We start from the raw sequence: 20,798 nt of genomic DNA, 5'->3' as shown, positions 1-20,798 counted from the left end.
CTAAGGATTTGTGCTTAGGGGATGAGAACAAAGAAGACAACGGGACTGCCAGGTCCTGGACGTGGAGACTCCTGCAGCGGTGGCTGTGATTCTTCCTTAGGTCAGCTCGCCTCGGAAGTCTGGGAAAGTTAAACAGCACCATGAAAGTGGGACTTCCAACAGAATTGGCTGGATTTCTTCAACAAGTCCATAAACATGGGAAAGAGGGGAAGGGACTGTTGAAAGTTAAAAGAAGTTCAGGGACATAACAATTGACTGTCTCCAATTGGTTGGTTAGGGACCTAACAACGTATAGTCCCTGAGTGGATTCTAGTTTGAATAAACGAGTTGTAAAAAAAATTCTGGGGACAGTGGTGATATTTGGGAACTGCTGTTTATTTTATTAGGTGTGATAATATGAATATGTGTGATAATGGTGTCATAGTTCTGTCCGGAAATGTCCTGGGAATTCCCTGGCGGTCCAGTGGTTAGGACTCTGCACTTTCACTGCTGAGGGCTTGGGTTCAATCCCTGGCTGGGGAACTAAGATCCCACAAGCCATGCAGCACAGCCAAAAAAATAAAGTCTTTATTTTTAGAAGTGTATACATGAGTATTTAGGGGTAAAATGTTATTAAATCTGAAATTTACTTTGAAATAGTTCAGCAAAAAAGAGCAGGTGAAGTAAATATGGCAGGGTGTAAGCAATTAGTAAAACTAGGTAAATCTGGCTAAATGAGTATTCACTATGTACCGTACCATTTTTCTGTTCATATGAAGACGTATGAAAGTGTAAAAATGTGAACGAGCTTAGGAAGATAAGAAGAGGAAAAACTCCCTATGCAGGTCAATTATTCCCCAAAACACTGTTTGCAGGGACTGTGGGTAAGGATGAATGAAACCCAGTGTTACGGTAACAGCTCAGGGTGAAAGGCAGACAAGTAGACAGACCAGACAGATCAATGTGTCAGGTGCCGTGGCAGCGAGGGAGGAGTGTGGTCTCAGGTGGGGTGGGAACTGGGAATTTGTATTTGAGGGGTCGGGAGCCTCCTAAAGGGAATGACACTTGGGCTGAGGCTTGATAAATGGGAAAGCTTATCGGGCAGAGAAGTTACAGGACTGGCCTTCCTGCTCTAGCAAGAAAGCACTCTCAGATTTGGGGGGGCAGGGGTCGTGAGACTGGGTGGAAAGGGGGGTATGGGGAAGGGAATTGTCAGAGGACATGGCTTTTTAAGCCCATTCTGGCAATATGCCCCTGAGAAGGGGAAAGAAATTTTAACTGAGGGTCTTGGGGTAGGGGGTGGAGAAAGCCATTTCTCAGAAAAGCCAGAAATGGGTCACAACAAGGCAAGACAGCTTTAAGGAGACATAGAAACTATCAGGCAGCCCCAAAGGTTGAGGCAAGGGCTGGTAGCCTTCCCCAGCAAATTTTCATCACCCATCCTGGTGTCCTGCTTTTCTGACCTAGAGGCCCTGTGCTCAAGCTCCAGAAGTCTGTTCTGCTTTCAGAGTGCTCCAAAGTAGACTTCTACCCCTGCCTTGGGTAGAAGGCAAATCAGCAGGTTAAATATGTCCCTGCAGGCCTGAGCAGTGGTCCCCACAGCCCAGCAAAGTGGCCCAAAGTGGCTGATGATCCAGCATCCAATTACTTCCAAAGGAATAGAAGGGTCTGGAGAGCAGCTTACTGTGCTTGGTAAAGGAAAGAGGCCAGAAATTATTCAGAAGACCTTTTTTTCTAATAGACTTAGGGCTGTTGGAATATTATTACAGAGTGAGAGGTTTGGGAGGAAACTTGGAGAATGTCTAACCTGATGTTCCACCCAGCAGGGATCCCTTTTACTTCGAAGTTTAGGCTAAGTTGACCTACCAGAGTGTGTTGCTATCAGTTTCTAAAGCAAAGGCCTCACCTGTGATTAGGGTTAATTTGCAAGTTGAGGCCATGTCACTGGAAAGAGAAAAGGCAAACCAATACAAAACAAAAACAACCTCATTTCACACACAGATCTTTTTTCACTGTGGAAAGTAGTTTTCAAATTTATTTGCCCAGTACTAGCATGTGAACTAATGGGATCTGAAGTTTTTCTGGCTAGGGACCAACTTTGTCCTTAGATACAAGGTACGGTGTTGTAGCATCTTAAACTGCAGTTAGATTCCAAAAGTAGAAAATGTGTAAGCTCAGATTAAAACTCTTTAATTTCCCTAAAAGTAGGGTATATTGTTGGATTATCTTCTAACATTTGAACCCAGTTCAGTGTCCTCAGTTGAACACCAGATAAAATAGTCAACTTGTAGAGGCTGTGTTGTATTTAAAAACAAAAAATAAACAACAAAACCCAGCAAGACACAGTAGAAGCAATAGAACCACATTCAGAAAGAAGGTACATCACACTCTGAGAAGCCCTTGGAATGGAGACCGATCCAGGGAAGGCAGACCGCAGCCCCCTGGTGCATATGGCCTCTCTAAATCACTGCCCTCTCTAAGTTGACTTTTTCCTCTCACTTTTTCTAGTGTGCAGTGATATGATTTTTCAGAAGTTAAATATGCTGATGATGTAATTCCAGAGAGAAGTTCAAAGAGTTCAATTTTCATTAGTCCATCTTCTTGTTATATTTTGTAAGATCTCATTAGGATTTCTACAACTGCTCACATGGAGCTAAAATTTTTCTTTATAATAAAAAAAGTTACCATTCATCAGGCACTTGCTAAGCATTATGACCAAGCATTAAAAATAGAGTCTTTGCTCTCCAGGAGTGGACAGCAAAGTTGAAAGAGAAGAATCAATAGAAGGCTGAATTGCCAGAGAATAATACAGGACGATTTGCTAGCTGATATCATCTTGGTTTGTGATGAGAAGTGTTGAGAGGCTTTCCTGAGCTGGGAGGCAAGGGCCTCAATCAGACCATCGTGACTGAATCTGACCTCTGCCACTTGTTAGCTGTGTGACTTTCTAAGTAAGTCTCAGTTTCACTTCTGTTAAATGAGGATAATAATAGCACATGCCTCATAGGGCTCTATGAGGATTAAATAAGATCGTGTGTGTAAGTGCCTGGCATATGGAAAGCATTCAGTAAATACTGCTATTATAATTATTATTATTATGAGCAGGGCCCTGAAGGATGGGTAGGATTTAGACAGGCAGGTGAAGGAAAGAGAGAGTAGAGTGCAGGCTTTGAGGCCCTCTGGAGTGAAGATAACGGGAAGCAGTGATGAAACTGATGTGAGTTCTGATCCTGGTTCTCCTGTTTTCTTGTGATTTGGGGCGATTACACTCTGTGCTTCAGTTTCCTCATCTATTAATAATGATGATAATCGTAGTTAACACATAGGGTTGTAGTGAGGATTAAACGAAATAATATATTTTAAATGCTCAGCACAATAACTTGGAAAGCAAACAAAAGAGACTGGTGAGGCCAGTGGGCTCTGGGGGAAAGATTAGGGAACAAGAATGGAAGGAAGACTTACCTCAGACTTACTTAGTCTATGCTCTTCAATTGCATTTAAATTTTTTAGTGGGTGGAGATTACCAATTTTAAAAAAGTGTAATCTCAAAAAACATATGCAAAAAGAGATCAGTACAGGGCTTCCCTGGTGGCACAGTGGTTAAGAGTCTGCCTGCCAATGCAAGCGACACGGGTTCGAGCCCTGGCCTGGGGAAGATCCCACATGCCGCGGAGTAACTAAGCCCGTGTGCCACAACTACTGAGCCTGAGCTCTAGAGCCCGCCAGCCACAACTACTGAGCCCACGTGCCACAACTACTGAAGCCTGTATGCCTAGAGCCCGTGCTCCGCAACAAGAGAAGCCACGACAGTGAGAAGCCTGCACACCACAACGAAGAGTAGCCCCCGCTCACCACAACTAAAGAAAGCCCACGCACAGCAACGAAGACCCAACACAGCCAAAAATAAAAAAGTAAATAAATTAATTAATTAAAAAAAAGAAAAAGAGATCAGTACAGAGCCTGATATATAGTAAATACAAAAAAAAAGAGAACCATTATTATTATTGCTACAATAATTGTTATTATTGCTACATGTATTCCACATGGAATAAGACCACATTCTTTCTCATCCTGCTAAAAAGAAAGAGTACAGAAGAATTTCAAGATATAGTCAAAATCTCAATATTTTGAAAAATAAGATTTGCAGAACAAATGTCAAAATCATGTTTAGCCCTCTGAAGGAAACAGTTTTCAAGTACTTAAAGTATTTTGGCAGCATGTATTTAGATAAGAACAATTAATTAATCTCATCATAATTTTTTTTCATTTAGGCATTTAAGCAATCCCAGGAGGATTTCTACTTGTTTTTCTCAGCTATTTAACTGTTAAAGAATAGGCCTGAAAATAATAAATTTATGTTTACTTTAAAAATGAATGTATTATTTCTGTTTTTATCCAAATCAGACCTCTTCAACACTATTCTGAGTTACTGAGAGCTCATTGTAGTTTTATGCTTCAAAACAGTCTGTGTTTCTTCTCCATACTTTGAGCTTGAATTTATCTCTGCTTTCTTTCTCTTCTTTTTTTCTTTTTTCTTTTTTTTCTTTTTTTTTTTTGCCTTCTTGTGCATTGTTTCCCATTCTGTTCCTCTCAGAGTCTCCTATAAAACACATTGGTGGATCAGCTTGGTATGTTCACATTGGCAGCCCTGTGGCCTTCTAAGCAAAGATGTCAATTCTATAAAAGGGTTCCCCAATTTCTGCAGAGACCCATGGGCCAGAAGGTTAAATATCAGCCCTGAGAATCCCAGGCTTTGCTTTCCAGCCTTGGCTCGGAACCCTGCCTCCCCTGTGTACTCAGACTCACCTAGTTTCCCATCACACACAACCTTCCAGGGACCTGGAGGGGATCACTGCCATGAAGCAGCCGCCAGGAGCTCAGTTATGGCAAGGCGCCATGGCCATGTAGGGGGAATCTTCCTGTGTTAAACTGATTGCTGACTTCTGAAAAAAATCTGACCACTTTACATTTTGTATTAATCATCGGAGAGCCTTGCCTTCCTTCAGATAAACTCAGCCTATGACTCTTTCCTCTTACTACAGGAAATCTATTGTGTAGCAAATATGCTAACACTGCTTAAATCCCAGAGTAAAATTACAAGAAGTGAGAGGAAACACTCTCAGCAAAACCAACATCATTTTATAAGTAATTCTATTTTTTCTCCAGGTCATAGGCAGTATTTTTCTACAAGTAAATTTTACTTTTTACTTTTCAGATTAGAGATTGTTTTTCCATCTGGCTTTTCTACTTTCAAATTCATTTGTTACAAAACTGAAGTCAGAATTCTCACAGCTCGTCAGTGGCAACTTGATTTTAGCTCTTCATCCAAGAAATGAAAGTAAAATTGATTTGAAGAGAGGACAAGATGTACAGAAAATAAGTTCAGAGATATCAGACTTTCCCAGCCTCCTGCTGTTTGCCACAGAGCAGAGCAGATCTCACATTCCTTCTCTTTGGCCCCAAAACACTTCTCTGGAAATTCTCTTGCATGACAGCCAAAGATACCCATATTTAGAGCATGACCTGTAAGTGAGGGCAAAGGATCACTTTTAAAAGAACAAGTCTGGGAGCTATTATTTTTTCCAGATGCATATGAAGTCATTTTCAAATAAAGGCATTGATTTCTTTGGGGTCTTGTCAGTGACAGTTCAAAGTTTGCATTATCAGAGGAAGGGAGAAGCTGAATCTTCCAGGAAAAGATGACGGACTTAGTGATGGGAACTGAGGACAAGATTTTCTATAAAGCCATGAATTAATGAAGGTTAAGCTGCAGGGCCTCTTACTTGCAGAGGCCCCTGTGAGTGCTGGGGGTTAGCTGCTGGTGGGAAAGGGAAGAAGCATTTCCATGTAAGCATTTCTGGTAAATTGCCTAATCTCAGAAGGAAAGAACTCAAATCTCCACAGCTCTAGTAATTTGTTGTGATTTATTTTCCTCTTTCTGTATGTTTATTTTCATACCCATTTTTTCATAATTTTATCTTATTTTCCTTAAAGAGAGTGCCCAAAGTTGTATAAGCTTCAGGACGCACAAAATCTGGCTCTACTGTTGTAAAAGAATGGATAATATTTAATTATAATTTATTGCCTAGTGTCAGTTCCTAGTAATCTTAATTAGTGGCTCCTTTTTAATTTTACAAACAATTATAGGGACTTCCCTGATGGCGAAGTGATTAAGAATCCTCCTGCCAATACAGGGGAACACGGGTTCGAGCCCTGGTCTGGGAAGATCCCACATGCCGCGGAGCAACTAATCCCGTGCACCATGACTACTGAGCCTGCACTCTAGAGCCCACAAGCCACAACTACTGAAGCCCGCAAGCCACAACTACCGAGCCCACGTGCTGCAACTACTGAAGCCCGTGCGCCTAGAGCCTGTGCTCCACAACAAGAGAAGCCACCACAATGAGAAACCCTCACACCACAAAGAAGATTAGCCCCCGCTCGCCACAACTAGAGAAAGCCCACGCACAGCAATGAAGACCCAACGCAGCCAAAAATAACTAAATTAAAAAATAAATAAATAAAAATAATTATAGTATAATATTTCCCTCATTCAGCCAAGGCATGGAATGAGAATTTAGAGGTGTGTGTGCATGTGCGTGTGTGTGTGTGTGTGTATGCTTCATGCCATAGGTTGAAGAGAGAACAGTGATATTAGGGCTCTGAAGGAAGGACTTTCTCCTTCTGCTAGAAAATGGACTATTAATGATTTTTTCCTCACTGAGACATTGAAATGTTCTAAACTGGCAATATGTTTGTGGCTTTTCACAGTTATGAACACATACTGATATATCAAAGAACCCACCATCACCACCACCCACCCTTCCCCTGAGTACAATTTGCTGGACTGAAAGAGCTTATCATTGGATCTCCTATAAGAATACGGTTGAGGGACTTCCCTGGTGGCACAGTGGTTAAGAATCCGCCTGCCAATGCAGAGGACCCGGGTTCGAGCCCTGGTCCGGGAAGATCCCACATGCCGTGGAGCAACTAAGCCCGTGTGCCACAACTACTGAGCCTGCGCTCTAGAGCCTGCAAGCCACAACTACTGAAGCCCACGAGCCACAACTAGTGAAGCCCGTGTGCCTAGAGCCCGTGCTCCACAACAAAGAGAAGCCACCGCAACGAGAAGCCCGTGTACCGCAACGAAGAGTAGCCCCCACTCGTTGCAACTAGAGAAAGCCCGCACGCAGCAACGAAGACTCAACGCAGCCAAAAATAAATAAAAATAAATAAATTTATTAATAAATAAATAAATAATGAGTCATTGTAAGAGTAGGTAATGAAGATTAAAAAAAAAAAAAAAGAATACAGTTGAGCACGTTGTTCAGCATTTCACACTATCCTACTCCAGGAGACTCTCCAAAGAATTTGTCTGGTCTTAGTACCAAGAATGATTTACTTATTCGGGGTCACTGGCCTTTTTTTTATCTTATCAACTATGTGAACTGTATAACCAGTCATACTTCCCACTTTCAGTTGGTTGCTGGTAAGCCTGAAGTTAAATTTGCACTCGGGTCATGACTAATAATTATGGTGTGCTTTTGTAGTCACATTCCTGGCTCTGTTTTATGTTGTCTTTCTTCTTTTATTTCTAATTATTTTTCATGCTATACTGTTCATTTTATGCATCCCTTCTCAAGACAGTAGGGATATGAATTAATAAAACATTATTTCTAAAACATTCTGTTTATAGTTGTATCATAGCCACAAGGATTTGTAGCAAAAATTCTCTACTTACCACACCAAAAACTAAAAAGATTTTGAAGGTGGAATATTTAGCTGTGAAGCATCCTTCTTGATGCTTCCCACTTACCCTCTCCACACTCATACTCCTGCTTGCTCACCAAGGGTGTCAAGTGTGCCTCTTACATCATCCCAGCATTCTGTCACTTAATCTTGGGGAACATCAATGGTGGAATTTGTTCCTATTCCATCTTTGCCACACTCAGAATTTATCCCACCGTCTATCTCTCCCCATCCCCATTCATTATAAGGAATGCTCTGAGAATGCTTACCAAGATTCAAATTGTACTCAGCTTATCAATAAAATGTACTCAGGGCAGATGGATACAAATGAAGTTTGAGAAGATTCTTAAGAGTCTGAAAAAGAGAGTGAAGGCACTCTGGCCTAGGAATGGCATTACAAATAATTCACACAGGAAAGAGATCTGATCATGGGACGGGGAGGCCCAACCTCCCTGGACCCTCCGAAAGACTTGAGCTATCTTTGTAGAGACACTAGACCTGCTGGAAGAAGCAAGCAAGGATTGATGTACGGAGAGGCCTGAAGGTGGGGAAAGCTGATGATTAGCGGGGACAGGGGTTTAACTCTTGTCAGGACAGTCTTCCTCCGGACTAGTCTGAATTTAATAGCCCCCATCCAAACTTCTAATCACTCAAAATTCAGATTCAGCTCAGTGTGAGAACAGAGTCTAAAGAAGGCACTCACCATTACCCCCCAAATTTAGTTCTAATGTCCTTTTGCCCCAAATGCCCCTCTTATGTAAGTATTCAGTCCCCAGGCTGTCCCTCCGTAACATCTCCCACCTGTCTAACTTCACTCTCCTAGAAGCCCTCTCATTGATACCATTGATCTCTTTTCTCTATTTCAGTCAGAGGTACATTTCTCAGACTTTTTCTCCTTATTCCTAAAAAGAGGGGGTGGGTTAGCTGTGGGTAAATTTGAGATTCTGCATGAACCAGACTAATCTAAGTATTTTATTTCTACCCACAAATTGAGATGACTACTACTGAGTTATGTCACCTAAGAAAGGAAAGTCAACTTTCAAAAATACTTTAAGACCAGATGGAAGGAGATATTGAATGGTGTCTTAGTCAGTTTGGGCTGCTATAACAAAGTACCGTAAACCGGGTGGCATATAAACAATATAAATTTGTTTCTCACAGTTCTAGAGGTTGGGAAGTCCAAGATCAAGGTGCCAGCAGAGTTGGTGTCTGGTAAAAGCCACATCCTGGTTCGCAGACTCCGCAACTGAGGTTGCAGACATCTAAACTGTGACTATGGCAGACACTATTTGTTGCTTCCCAGCGTTCATTCCCCCACATTTTTCTTTGCTAACAAAATGCCAGTTGTATTCAAGTATTAGATGACCATGTGTCTCAGAAACACTGGGCTCTTCCCCCTTCCAGGGATGGATCCTGATTAGTCTAGGCTGATCATGGTATTCTATCAATATTTAGGCTTATAAAGCAATGCAGGAAGCAGGGCTGCTAGTGGACTTCTGGAAGAGTTTTCATCATCCTTACAATGGAACATGACGAAGGGTCATGGCTTTTCCCCTCTTCCAATCTTAGGACATGATGAACTACAACAGCCACATTGAGGACGTGACGGGATGAGCCTGAGAACAAGCTGAAGATGGCAGAGCAGAAAAGTGGAGAGAACCTGGGTCCTTGGTTACATCTTTGAGCCATTGAATTAATCACCTCTGGAATCCCCTTGCTTCTAGAATTTTAATGAGAGGTAAGAAACATTTTTTTAATTATTTAAATTAAATTCAGTTTTGTTTTCTGTTACTTGCATCAGAAACATATCCATTGATATAATGACCAAAAGTATAAGAACCAAAAAAACAATATTCAACACTCTCCAGAAGTGAGTATGCCCACTGGGGACAATTAAGATTCCCAGCAAGGCCAAGTAGCACCAACTTAAGTTATGTAAATACCACTCTTGACAATTTACCATTTTCATTATGATTCTTTTGCCTAAACTTATGCATATATCCAGTAGTTTCCCCTAAGTTATTTTACACTCACTACCTTTTTGGGGGAGGGCAGGGAGGGTTAGAGAGAGCAGCTGGTTGTACTCTAGAACAGGGTTCAGTAAACTTGACCAGATAAAGACCAGATAGGAAATATTTTATGTTTTGTAGGCCATATGTCTCTGTCACAACTTCTTAACTCTACCACTATAACTCAAAAGTAGACATAGAGGGACTTCCCTGGTGGCTCAGTGGTTAAGAATCTGTCTGCCAATGCAGGAGACATGAGTTCGAGCCCTGGGCCGGGAAGATCCCACATGCCACGCAGCAACCAAGCCCATGCATCACAACTACTAAGCCCGCGATCTAGAGCCCGTACTCTGCAACAAGAAAAGCCACCGCAATGAGAAGCCTGCATGCAGCAATGAAGACCCAACGCAACCAAAAATAAAAATAAATAAATCGAATAAATTTATAAAATAAAAATAAAAAAGAATCCACCTGCCAATGCAGGAGATGTGTGTTCAAGCCCTGGTCCAGGAAGATCCCACATGCCACAGAGCAACTAAGTCCATGTGCCACAACTACTGAGCCTGTGCTCTAGAGCCTGTGAGCCACAACTACTGAGCTCGCAAGCCACAACTGCTGAAGCCTGGGCACCTAGAGCCCATGCTCCACAACGAGAGAAGCCACCACAATGAGAAGCCCACATACTGCAATGAAGATTAGCCCCCGCTCGCCGCAACCAGAGAAAGCCCGCACGCAGCAACAAAGACCCAACATAGCCAAAAATAAATAAATTTATTTTAAAAAAAGTAGACATAGATATTATATAAATGAATGAGCATGGCTGTATTCCAAACTTTATTTATGAGTGCTGAAATTTGAATTTCATATAATTTTCATGTGTCACACAATTTTACTTTTTGATTGTTTTCAATCATTTAAGAATTTTAAAATCACACAAATGAGTACATGTAAAACTGGGAAACTCTAGACAAGATCAATGGATTATATCAATGTCAGTGTCCTGATTGTATATTGTACTGTATAGTTTTGTGAGATGTTTCCACTGAGGGAAACTAGAGAGTATACAGGATCTCTCTGATTTTTTTATCATGGTAAAATATACATAACATAAAATGTATTATTTTAATCATTTTAAGTTTACAATTTAGTGGTATTAAGTACATTACAATGTTGTGCAACCATCACCACTATCTACCTCCAGAACTTCTACATTGTTCCAAAATGAAACTCTCCCCATTCCTCCCTTCCTGTTGTCCCCTTTCAGTCTCTATGAATTTGACTACTCTAGGTACATCATAAGTGGAATCATATAGTATTTGTGTCTGGTTAATTTCACTTAGCATAATGTTTTCAAGGTTCATCCATACTGTAGCTTGCGTCAGAATTCCATTTCTTTCTAAGGCTGAATAATATTTCATTGTATGTGTATACCACATTTGTTTATCTTATCACACATTGATGGACATTTGAGTTGTTTCCACCTTTTGGATACTGTGAATAATACTGTTATGAATGTGAGTGTACAAACATATATTCAAGTCCCTGCTTTCAATTCTTTTGGATGTAGACCTAGAAGTAGAATGGCTAGCTCACATGGTAATTTTTAACTCTATTCTTAACTTTTTGAAGAGCCACCATAATGTTTTCCATAGCAGCTACACTATTCTACATTCCCACTAGTAGTGCAACAAGGGTTCCAATTTCTCCACATCCTTGACAACACTTGTTATTTTGGTTTTCCTAATTTTTTTTTTTTTTTTTTTTTTTTGGCCCCGCTTTGCGGCTTGCAGGATCTTAGTTCCCTGAACAGGGACTGAACTCGGAGACACAGCAATGAAAGCTGAGTCCTAACCACTGGCCAGGGAATTCCCTATGGATTTTCCTAGTTTTTAATAGCCATCCTAATGGGTGTGAAGTGGTATCTCATTGTGGTTTTGATTTGCGTTTCTCTGTTGATTATTGATATTGAGCATCTTTTCAAGTGCTTATTGGCCATTTTTTTATCTTCTCTGGAGAAAGGTCTATTTAAGTCTTTTGCCCATTTTTTGATAGGTTGTTTGGTTTTTTGTTTTTAAGTTGTAAGAATTCTTTATATCTTCTGGATATTAATCACTTATCAGATATATGATTTGCAAGTATTTTCACCAGTTCTGTGGGTTGCCTTTTCACTGAGGCACAGAAGTTTTAATTGTGATGAATCCAGTATATCTAATTTTTTTTCTGTATAGTAATACATGCACATATTATAACTGCATGTGAACCTACAATTATCTCAAATTTAAAATGTAAAAACCATTCTTAGGTTGTGGGTCATACAAAAACAAGCAGCATTTGGCCCCAAATCCATAGTCTGCCACCCTCTGCTACAGATAGAAAACGGAGTTGCAACTCTTTCCTTGTATTCAAAAGCTCTATCCAGTCCCTCATCCTGCTCCTAACCCACTACTTCTGGGGCTTAAGAACTTAAAATACTGCAGCCACACATATTTCTGTATATTTCTGGATATGTGTATAAACATGGTTCTTTTTTTTAATAAATTTATTTATTTATTATTATTATTTTTTTGGCTGCGTTGGGTCTTCGTTGCTGCACGTGGGCTTTCTCTAGTTGCAGCAAGCGGGAGCTACTCTTTGTGCGGTGCACAGGCTTCTCATCACAGTGGCTTCTGTTGTTTCAGAGTACGGGCTCTAGGCATGCGGGCTTCAGTAGTTGTGGCTCACGGGCTCTAGAGTGCAGGCTCAGTAGTTGTGATGCACGGGCTTAGTTGCTCCGCGGCATGTGGGATCTTCCCGGACCAGGGCTCAAACCCGTGTCCCCTGCATTGGCAGGTGGATTCTTAACCACTGCGCCAACAGAGAAGTCCTGGGTTCTATTTTATGTATTCCAAAAATCAAAGGACTTCTCCACAAAATATCTACAATTCCACATTTAACTTTAAGAAACCAACATTCCAGGATTTTAAATGCCTCTCGAAAGCTTTGCTCTTACCATATATTTATTCCCTTTGTTGCATTTGTGGCAGAGGATTTTAGGACAGGCACCTTTGCACTCATCCACCCAACCTTCCTCCCCTCCTGGGAACCCTTCCTCCGCATTCTTACACAGACTGCAGCTTGGCCTCCCAAGGCCTCCTGAGACAGCTTCTTCTAATTGCCTGAAAGCTCTAATTGTTAGGAAGTCCTGATATCACCGCATTCCAAGGAGAGTTTTCAATCCCTTTTTAAAATTAAGCACAGAGTCTGGGTTAAAGAAGGTTTTCATAACAATAATGTTCTAGTTTTGAAACATGAAGATGTCTTTGCATAGTTTTCCTTATGTTCTTTAATTTACCTTAATGTTACATAAGTTCTTTTTTATATATTGAGTATTTTATAATAAACAAATTTTATAGTAAGCAATTCATCATTCTTGTTTCTACTAGAAATACTGTTACATGAAAGGCATCAGTGCAAGCCATCTCAGGGGTTTGGGAGGTTAAAGAGAACATCCCCAAGGCCACAGCCCCAACCCAAGGCCACTGTGAATTATCCCAGATGATTCAACAGCCTCCCCACAGTCATCTGTGCCTCCCTCCATCTGTTTTCCACACTGCAGCCAGACTGATCTTTTATAAAGGCATATCTGATTATACCATCCTCTTGCTTTACACATTTTAATAGTCTCTCATCAACCTCAGGATAAAGACCGAAGTCTGCCATGGCCCACCAAGCCCAACATTGGCCGTCTCCAGCCTCATCCTGTTGCCTCTCCCAACCCTCCATCCTCCACATCCTTAGTTCCTCCACCTTGTCACGCTCTTGGAAATGCTCTTTCCTCTGCCTGAATGCTCTGTTTCTACCACAGCACCACTCCCTGCCAGAGATATATGTTTTCATTTCTCTTGAGTAAATACCTAGGCGTTTGAGACTGTTATAAGGGCTAAGCGTATGTTTCACTTTATAAGAAACTGCCAAATTGTTTTCCAAGGTGGCTGTACCATTTGCATTTCCATCAGCAACGTATGAAAGCTCCAGTTGCTTTAATCTTTGCTAGCACTTGGCTTTGGTAGTCTTTGTTGTATGCTGTATTTTTAACAAAGCGTAGAATAATATCTGATTATGAGATTTCGCCAAAATGCATGGAAGATGAGTAACTCCTTTGAACTCATCTTAGTGACAGCACTCTGGTCTCAGTTATCTCCCACTCACCCTCTGGTGTTCACAGTAATACCCTTTAGCCAAGCTGCTATGAAAGCACAGGAGGATTTAATATGCTGAACCACAGAGATTATTTTTCAGACTGAATTGATAAAAGCACTGTATATTCAAAGTCTTACCTTAACATCTCTACAAAACTCAGAGTTATCCCTGACCGCGACTTTGCTGTTGGAATCAGAGTGATGAGTGTGAAGTCATGTGTGTGGAAATGTCACAAAGGGCCTAGTCACAGAGGGCACAAAGACTTCCGGGAACGGAAATACTTTTGAAGGTTGGTTAACATATTTCCAGATCAACTGCTGGTTAAACTCTTTAGAAAACTACCAGTGAATTCTTTTTCTTTTTTCCTTAACACAAAATCTACATGTTGGTAAGCACCAGGAGATGCCGGTACTTTTGACAATTGTAGTTTACAATACTAAATGGAAGTGTGGCTAATATTACACCAATTAAACGGCTGATGTGCAAATTGCTGGGAGTGTTTTACAGACAATTTGCTTTTTATTTCATCAGAATACTCCAGTGAGAATGTTTGTGACTCAAGGTAGTAGAAGGCTAGCTCTGGAGCTAGCCTTTGCTAAGGTAACATATTAATGAGTCATCAGAGGCTATAAATAGAACTCAGCTTGAACTTCTGTCCACAATTACACCACTATTCCCACAAAGAGAGCTATTACTAATGACAGAACATGGCCTGCTAGCCACTAGTATAACCAAGGAGGGGTGCGGACCCGGGGAACCACAGCCCTGTGGGAAATGTGCCTTGGGGTACGATTTGCTAAGATGGCATTATGTGCTTTTTTGGTCTCCCTTACAGTCTGTGAAGCAGTTGTATTGCTTTCCTTAGGGATCCTCATTGTGTGTACCAGCCAAGATTTTCAAATTCTCTCTCAGATGATAAACCCCTGACAATAACTGCCTTAAGCAGTTGTGTATCTTATCTTTGTCTCTCCCCCTCTCCTTCCCAGCATATATTACAGTATATTATATAGCAGAGTAGCATGTACATAGCAGGGGTCCATAATTGTTTATTGGGTAGATGGACGGACAGATGAATGGATGGGTGGATAAGCATGTTAACTCTATGCTTCCATAGAATACTCTGGAATTTTGAGCTTTTATATAAACAGCTGAATACATTCAAGTCAATTTCCTATGTAATATGCATCTAAATGTTCCCCTGACCAAAAAAATATCTTCACCAACAGCCCTACCATGTGTCCTCACACTCCTGCCCATCTCATTTCTTCAGGTGATAATGAGGAGGGAATAAAACATCGCCTAGAAGCAGAGAGAGGGCAAATATGTTAAGACCCTGCCATTCACCACACCTTAAGTCCAATTGCACACTAGCCCTAAAGGCAGGATAGGATACAGGAATAGTAAGGTTGAGGAAAGAGAAGTGGTCAGAAATGGTCCTACTGGAGTGGAAGGCCACAGAGTCTGTGTAGAAAGGCATCAGGTCTGGGGGAAGAAGTGCAGAAAGGGAGATAAAGAAGCAGCCAGTCCAAACAAATTATCTTCACTACAAGTTTGCCTGGTTGTCCCTCATCCCCATGACCAAATATGTAGTAAATGCTCCTAGCCCTGAGTCAGCCTGGGGAAGCAGGGGAAGGTGGGAAAGGCAACATGTACGTGGTGGGGCAGTAATTTCCTCTTTATGTTCGTGGTCAGATGCAAGCTACGTGGATGAAGGGAAGTTCAATCATTGAATCTTCTTCACCAGTTCAGGTCTAAAGTGTAACATCCCTGTGATCCCGCCCCTTGATAATCCTCTGGGGAGAAGGATCTCAGCTACACTGCTCCACTCCAGGACAGGCTGGACCCAGGGTTCATGCTAATTCCCTGGAGCTCTGGTTTGACCAGAACAGAATTCTGATGACCTCAGAATTCTGGATCCATCCAAACCAGGAGCAACCTCCAAGAGGGCACATAACCTACAGGCCTACCTTCTAACCACCAAAAGTTGTTAAAGACTCCCTGAACTTTCTGAAGAAAATTCAGTTTGTTACAGATTTACAAGTTGAAGGTTGGACCCAAGATCCAGTTCATTCTCCTGAGATCCACCTCTAACAAGTACAGACATCTTAAACATGAAACCTATCCACACACAGCTTCCCAAGTTCAGAGCTTCCAAAAATCAGAATCACCTGGAAAGCATTTTTTTTTAGTTTCTTTTTAATTGAATCAAAATTCATATAACATAAAATTAACCATCAACCATTTTTAAGTGTACAATTCAATGACATTTAGTACATTCACAATGTTGTGCAATAATCACACATATTTCTTTGTAAGACATTTATATTTCTTTGTAAGACATTTCATCACCCCAAAAGGACACTCCATACCCATTAAGAAGTGACACCTGAGGAGCACTTTAAAAGTATATATGCCAAGGCCCCATACCCAAGAGATTGAAATTCAGTGGACATGGGATTATTTTTCAAAACTTTCTAGGTATCTCACTCCTACGTATTTACCGAAGAGAAATGAAAATGTACGTCCACACAATGAGCTATATATGAATGGTTATAGCAGCTTTATTCATAATCATCCAAATTTGGGAATCACCTAAAAGTCTCTCAGTTGGGGATATATAAACAAACCATGATACATCCATATAATAGAATAGTGCTCAGCAATTAAGAGGAACAAACCTTTGATACAAGCAACAGCAAGGATGAATCTCCAGTACATCATACAAAGTGAAGGAATCCCCTTTCCATACTGTATTCCATTGATATGACCTTCTGTAAAATGTGGAACTGTAGTGACAGAGAAGAGATTAGTGTGTTCCAGAGTTTAAGGGTGGGGGTGGGTTTTGAGTACAGAAACATAACACAAGGGAATTTTTGGAGGGGCGGTAAAATGGTTCTGCTTCTTGATCATGGTGGTGGTAACAAGCATTTGTCAAAGCTCATAGAACTTAACACCAAAAGGTGAATTTTACTATGTTTAAATTTTAAAATGAATTGGAAAACATTTTAAAGTTCTCTGGATGTTTATGATGTGCATCCTGTTTGGGGAACAAGTGCGTAGATAATGCTGGACAACTTGGTTATTCTATAACCCAGTCAAGTTACACTTTGGACACCTGGGGCCTGCCAAGTTACAGTTACTATCTCTCTGTTTATCATCATGGCATTTGGACATTTCCACAGATAAGAAGCATGAAGGTAAGCTGTCAGGTGTGGCAGATCACAGACATGGGCTATGCAGTGGTTTTGTTCCAGTGTTTGTCAAACTGATATCACTACAACAAATGCAGTGACTTTAGAACCTTTTTTAAAAATATGAATTATGCTTTACCTCTTTATCAGATTAATCTTCATCAGATTCATAGAGAAATCATTTCCACTGATGGAGATCAGAAGGCAACCTATGAACTTATCAAAACATATATTTAACATCACATTTAACAATTTATTTTTAAGATCCACCCTAAATCAAAACCAAAGCCCAGAAGTTTTCATGTGATAAATCCAATGATCCTAATCAACTTCAGTGCAGGTCATTTTGATTATTTTTTTTTTCATCATTAAAACTTATTTTATTTTATTTTTTATTAATATAATTTTTTAAAATGTCTGAAACATTTATATTAACATATTTCCATACAAATAACCCGATGAAAGTTTAGTATTAGTTGTTTTGTTTGTTTGTTTTTTTATACTGCAGGTTCTTATTAGCCATCAATTTTATACACATCAGTGTATACATGTCAATCCCAATCGCCCAATTCAGCACACCACCATCCCCACCCCACCGCAGTTTTCCCCCCTTGGTGTCCATATGTCTGTTCTCTACATCTGTGTCTCAACTTCTGCCCTGCAAACCGGCTCATCTGTACCATTTTTCTAGGTTCCACATACATGCGTTAATATACGATATTTGTTTTTCTCTTTCTGACTTACTTCACTCTGTATAACAGTCTCTAGATCCATCCACGTCTCAACAAATGACTCAATTTCGTTCCTTTTTATGGCTGAGTAATATTCCATTGTGTATATATACCACAACTTCTTTATCCATTCATTTGTCGATGGGCATTTAGGTTGCTTCCATGACCTGGCTATTGTAAATAGTGCTGCAATGAACATTGGGGTGCATGTGTCTTTTTGAATTATGGTTTTCTCTGGGTATACACCCAGTAGTGGGATTGCTGGATCATATGGTAAATCTATTTTTAGTTTTTTAAGGAACCTCCATACTGTTCTCCATAGTGGCTGTATCAACTTACATTCCCACCAACAGTGCAAGAGGGTTCCCTTTTCTCCACACCCTCTCCAGCATTTGTTGTTTGTAGATTTTCTGATGATGCCCATTCTAACTGGTGTGAGGTGATACCTCGTTGTAGTTTTGATTTGCATTTCTCTAATAATTAGTGATGTTGAGCGTCTTTTTATGTGCTTCTTGGCCATCTGTATGTCTTCTTTGGAGAAATGTCTATTTAGGTCTTCTGCCCATTTTTGGATTGGGTTGTTTGTTTCTTTAATATTGAGCTGAATGAGCTGTTTATATATTTTGGAGATTAATCCTTTGTCCGTTGATCCATTTGCAAATATTTTCTCCCATTCTGAGGGTTGTCTTTTCATCTTGTTTATGGTTTCCTTTGCTGTGCAAAAGCTTTGAAGTTTCATTAGGTCCCAATTGTTTATTTTTGTTTTTATTTCCATTACTCTAGGAGGTGGATCAAAAAGATCTTGCTGTGATTTATGTCAAAGAGTGTTCTTCCTATGTTTTCCTCTAAGAGTTTTATAGTGTCTGGTCTTACATTTAGGTCTCGAATCCATTTTGAGTTTATTTTTGTGTATGGTGTTAGGGAGTGTTCTAATTTCATTCTTTTACATGTAGCTGTCCAGTTTTCCCAGCACCACTTATTGAAGAGACTGTCTTTTCTCCATTGTATATCTTTGCCTCCTTTGTCATAGATTAATTGACCATAGGTGCGTGGGTTTATCTCTGGGCTTTCTATCTTGTTCCATTGATCTGTTTCTGTTTTTGTGCCAGTACCATATTGTCTTGATTACTGTAGCTTTGTAGTATAGTCTGAAGTCAGGGAGCCTGATTCCTCCAGCTCCGTTTTTTTCCCTCAAGACTGCTTTGGCTATTCGGGGTCTTTTGTGTCTCCATACAAATTTTAAGATGATTTGTTCTAGTTCCATAAAAAATGCCATTGGTAATTTGATAGGGATTGCATTGAATCTGTAGATTGCTTTGGGTAGTATAGTCATTTTCACAATATTGATTCTTCCAATCCAAGAACATGGTATATCTCTCCATCTGTTGGTATCATCTTTAATTTCTTTCATCAGTGTCTTATAGTTTTCTGCATACAGGTCTTCTGTCTCCCTAGGTAGATTTATTCCTAGGTATTTTATTCTTTTTGTTGCAATGTTAACTGGGAGTGTTTCCTTAATTTCTTTTTCAGATTTTTCATCATTAGTGTTTAGGAATGCAAGAGATTTCTGTGCATTAATTTTGTATCCTGCAACTTTACCAAATTCATTGATTAGCTCTAGTAGTTTTCTGGTGGCATCTTTAGGATTCTCTATGTATAGTATCATGTCATCCGCAAACAGTGACAGTTTTACTTCTTCTTTTCCAATTTGTATTCCTTTTATTTCTTTTTCTTCTCTGATTGCCATGGCTAGGACTTCCAAAACTATGTTGAATAATAGTGGTGAGAGTGGATATCCTTGTCTCATTCCTGATCTTAGAGGAAATGCTTCCAGTTTTTCACCATTGAGAATGATGTTTGCTGTGGGTTTGTCGTATATGGCCTTTATTATGTTGAGGTAGGTTCCCTCTATGCCCACTTTCTGGAGAGTTTTTATCATAAATGGGTGTTGAATTTTGTCAAAAGCTTTTTCTGCATCTATTAAGATGATCATATGGTTTTTATTCTTCAATTTGTTAATATGGTGTATCACATTGATTGATTTGCGTATATTGAAGAATCCTTGCATCCTGGGATAAATCCCACTTGATCATGGTGTATGATCCTTTTAATGTGTTGTTGGATTCTGTTTGCTGGTATTTTGTTGAGGATTTTTGCATCTATATTCATCAGTGATATGGGTCTGTAATTTTCTTTTTTTGTAGTGTCTTTGTCTGGTTTTGGTATCAGGGTGATGGTGGCCTCATAGAATGAGTTTGGGAGTGTTCCTTCCTCTGCAATTTTTTGGAAGAGTTTGAGAAGGATAGGTGTTAGCTCTTCTCTAAATGTTTGATAGAATTCACCTGTGAAGCCATCTGGTCCTCGACTTTTGTTTGTTGGAAGATTTTTAATCACAGTTTCAATTTCATTACTTGTGATTGGTCTGTTCATATTTTCTGTTTCTTCCTGGTTCAGTCTTGGAAGGTTATACCCTTCTAAGAATTTGTCCATTTCTTCCAGGTTGTCCATTTTATTGGCATAGAGTTGCTTGTAGTAGTCTCTTAGGATGCTTTGTATTTCTGCGGTGTCTGTTGTAACTTCTCCTTTTTCATTTCTGATTTTATTGATTTGAGTCCTCTCCCTCTTTTTCTTGATGAGTCTGGCTAATGGCTTATCAATTTTGTTTATCTTCTCAAAGAACCAGCTTTTAGTTTTACTGATCTTTGTTATTGTTTTCTTTGTTTCTATTTCATTTATTTCTGCTCTGATCTTTATGATTTCTTTCCTTCTGCTAACTTTGGGTTTTGTTTGTTCTTCTTTCTCTAGTTCCTTTAGGTGTAAGGTTAGATTGTTTATTTGAGATTTTTCTTGTTTCTTGAGGTAGGCTTGTATAGCTATCAACTTTCCTCTTAGAACTGCTTTTGCTGCATCCCATAGGTTTTGGATCGTCGTGTTTTCATTGTCATTTGTCTCTAGGTATT

This window comes from Balaenoptera acutorostrata, chromosome 2 (genome assembly GCF_949987535.1).
Source record: "Balaenoptera acutorostrata chromosome 2, mBalAcu1.1, whole genome shotgun sequence".
Lineage (NCBI taxonomy): Eukaryota > Metazoa > Chordata > Mammalia > Artiodactyla > Balaenopteridae > Balaenoptera > Balaenoptera acutorostrata.
This window is presented reverse-complemented; position numbering follows the sequence as displayed.